General features: G+C 35.0%; 1 long non-coding RNA gene across 1 annotated transcript in view; it reads right to left on the minus strand.

Annotated features, from left to right (window-relative positions):
* Nucleotides 1–4012, minus strand: part of LOC111087476 — an 18986-nt gene that overhangs the window by 2336 nt on the left and 12638 nt on the right. Inside the window, exon 2 of the long non-coding RNA XR_002612149.1 lies at nt 2131–2132. This is a non-coding gene — a long non-coding RNA (uncharacterized LOC111087476). The remainder of the gene's footprint in view (nt 1–2130; nt 2133–4012) is intronic.

Below are 4012 nucleotides of genomic sequence, written 5' to 3' on the forward strand. Positions count from 1 at the left end.
GTTCAGTCTTGGGCCCCTTACCTTAGGAAGGACATTGAATTGTTGGAAAGGGTTTAGAGGAGGGTAACTAGAATGGCGCCTGGGATGTAGTGTTTGTCATATGAGAAGAGATTAAAATCTCTGAAATTGTTTTTATTGAAAAAAAAGGAGTTAAAGGGGATCTGATTGAATTGTCTAAGATTGTAAAGGGAATTGATAGTGTTGATGCATCATCTTTTCTCATACTTAACGGCGAGATAATAATAGGACTAGGGGACACAAATATATATTTTGGCAAAGTAAGAGTCATCTTCAGTTAAGACAGCTTTGTTTCTCTAACAGGGTGCAGTGGCGGATCCAGGGTTTTGAAAACAGGGAGGTGCGTTGATTCTGAATGTAAACGAGGAATTTTCGGGACTTCCCTGGTAGGGGTTAAATGGATTATTTAGATTTGTTAAAATGTTTGCTAGATGTTGTTGTTATTGCTTTTTTATTTCTTTTATTCAATATGAAATTTCACTACAAAGATCCAATTTTTGCAATTATATCGATTTTATTTTCAAAATGGAGGGTACCAGGTTTGTATATTCACCAGAAAATGCACAGGGCAATAATAGCTTACGCACACACACACACACACTTATATATAGCAAGTACTCACAAGGCCTGGCTCTAGTCCTCTGTCATATAGATTCGGTCTGTCATCCTCTTGAAATGAGATGGACAGACCTTGAAATCACAACAATTCGTATTGTTAAATGCCTCTTTTGCATGAAGCATTCCAATCAGTGTTGATGTTGAGAGTTGATTTCTAGTTTTGGTTTTCACCATGTTGATTTGTGAGAACATTCTCTCAACTGACGCACTGGAGTGATGCAAAGTCAAGAGTTTCTTCATAAAATTTCCAAGTAAAGGAAATAATGGAAAATTACCTCCTTTCTTAATGTTAGAATCAAAACTGAGTATCACTTAAGTCTTACTATGTCAAGTTTTGTATTTCTTAGCAAGTGCCATTCACTGTCTAAACCATTTATATCAGACATTAGTACCAGCTTCGGAAAAATGGAATGTCAATGGAGCAATAGAATCAACAGTTTTCTGAAAAATACTTGCAGGGTTCATTGATTTTAGGTTTGTGAACAATGTGTTGTTACATATTACAATTTCAAATGGTCTGAAATTGAGTTAAATGATACTTTAAATTTAGTAGTTAAATTGTACTTTGAATTTAGCAGTTAAGTAAAAGCCGATACATAGGCAGTTTATGATATTTGCCAACAAGATTGATACACACAAATTTTCTTTTTAATACAAATGTTTTAATATACAAACAACAATACAATTTGTAATAATAGTTATTACAAACAATGATTTATATACAAAAATTTTACACACTTTCTCGAAATTTCAGTTTTATATAACAATACTGACGCTAACACAAGCGTTTACGTACACACATATATTGTTCATTCTTACTCTCGAAAATCTTCTACAACTTTGGGGAATAGGCGGGAGTTTCGCAATACATATTTAACACTACAAACTATGTATGTTTCTAAATATAAATTTAATCTAAGCAAACATCGATAGAAAAATAAATATGTAATAATAAATCCGTCACAGTGTCCAACAAATTAAATCTTTTTGTTATCTGAGAAACACTTTCAATATAGAAATCTAGACATTTCAGTCTAAAGTTTGTAAGCTGTTGTTCATCACGTCCATCTTCAGTCTGAAGGGAAACTGTTATTTGGCCACCCAGGAATATTTCCTCAAGAGGGCGAAAGTTAGCTGGATCTATAAAATTGGCACATGATATGGGAATAATTTTTAAGTAGACACAATAGAGGAGCTCTACTGTGTAGTACATATATCTTGGGTTCTTGTGATTGCAATTCTTGTTTTAGATTGTTAAACAGAGGCAAAACATAGTCTAGAAGTTCAAGATAAAGTTTTGTTGAAAGATCATTCAGTTTATGCAAAATAGACTCTGTAATTAGTATTCGGTCCTCCATAGATGCATGAGTAAAAAAGAGCTTCAATGCTTTCAGCTGATCAAGTATTCGTTTGACAAAACTGTGAAGTGACAACCAACGTGTCTGACATGAGTGAAACATTTTATGTGGCTTAACAGTGACAAACTCTTGAAACGCCTTCAAGGCTTGGGATTGTTTAGGTGAAAGAAAATAATTATGTATATCACGAGCCATGTTTTCAATACCTCTAAGCAATGTTTTACATGCATATGATGCACAAAAATAGAATGAGTAGCGTATGCATTTCATTACAAAAGGATTAGGTATATTAGCTTTGAGCAATGTTGAAAGAAAATATTTTTTACCCATCAGAACACTAGCCCCATCTACAACAAAACCAATTATATTTTCCTTGTATGGTATATATGAAATATTCATTACAGATGTTATTTCCTAACATAATTGCTGTATTATTTTCGACAGGTATTAATGTTAAGAATGAATCTTGAACATCCACACTAGTCAAAACTCTGACAACAAGGGCTAAATGATTGATACAGCCCTTATCTGTTGACTCATCAACAATGAGAGAAAATGACGAGTTTTAAGTCATGTTTTAAGTCATGCAAATTTTCATGAATTTCACTACCTAACACATTTTTTACAATACAGGTACACTTTATTTGCTTTGCAATCTCCAAGTCAGGACATACAAACTGCATTAAGAGAACCATATGATCGATAATACTGAATGGAATGCTGCAAGCTTTCTTTAACCTTCTTTTATCATTCTTTTCTGTCGTTTATGCTCGCTTGTACTCGGCATATTGAAAACACTTACAACAATCTTTATCAAATTCACTGACTTTTTACGTTTAATTCCAGCATCATGCTTTTATAATTCAGATTTTCCTGCTTTACCATCTGTGTTGCAAGCTTTGTAGTAAAAATACAGGGGGGGCTTATTACTTCTACTAATCCAATTTTTAAATTTAGGATCAATTTCCCATTTGTCAATCTTGTTACATATCTCCTTGTTTGTTTCCAGTAGAAATTCTTTCCGAGGATCTTCAGCGATACTAGTTCTTTCTTTCTGCATAGCAGAAGGTTACATACACAAACTTCACTATATAACAGAAGGTTACATACACATAGTTCCTTCTGTAGCAGAAGGTTACTGTTACGTATCTGCTTGTTTGTTAATTTCCGGTAGAAATTCTTTCCGAGAATCTTCAATGATACAAGTCCTTTCTTGGTTAAACCAGTTTATTCTTCCTCGATACAAACTTTTAGTACACAGTAGTTCCACAATCAGCACGTTTCTCGTCACTTTAAACTTAACAACTTTTATAATACATGCAATAATTCACAGCGATTCACAATCTCGATAACTTCTCTTTGTTCATTCACCCTGCTGGCTTTCTCTGCCAGGCTTATATACTAACAAAGAAGCGTCTCGATCACACTCAAGCTTCCCCGATAATTTGAGAAACGCAGTCATGCATGCACTAGCAGAATCACGTGACTTCCGCTGTCGTAACACTGCCCCTTCCTTAGTATAGTTTATCGCGAACAATAGCCACTTAAATTAAACCAATAGATAATTAACAATAACTTAATTAAACGTACAAAATTTACAAACACATAATTAAAATTCAACAATGTCTCTTAATTTTACGGGACGTTTCTTCTTCCGCACTGGTCTCCGTCTCGTTGGCTTCTGCTTCACGTGGGGTTCATCTGCTCCATCAGGAAATGTCCTATTATCGGTAACAGTCACACCAGTGGTAGTAACTTCATCAAGGGCTTCATTGTTTCCCTTCTCAAAACCGGGTAGAGTTTCTTCTTCGACAGTGGCTTTTTCAGGTGACACATCATTTGTTCTGTTGTTCACTTCATCCCAACTGAAATGTCCTGGACCATGATAACGCCAAAGCCTGTTGGCATGCACCAACTTTGGCTTACTTCGCCGACCACATTTTATCCAGAAATTCACGTCTGAGAGACGATCCACTACGTCATATGGGCCTTCCCATGGAAAACACAGCTTATGAAAC

This window comes from Limulus polyphemus, unplaced genomic scaffold (assembly GCF_000517525.1).
Source record: "Limulus polyphemus unplaced genomic scaffold, Limulus_polyphemus-2.1.2 Scaffold2200, whole genome shotgun sequence".
Taxonomy (NCBI): Eukaryota; Metazoa; Arthropoda; class Merostomata; order Xiphosura; family Limulidae; genus Limulus; species Limulus polyphemus.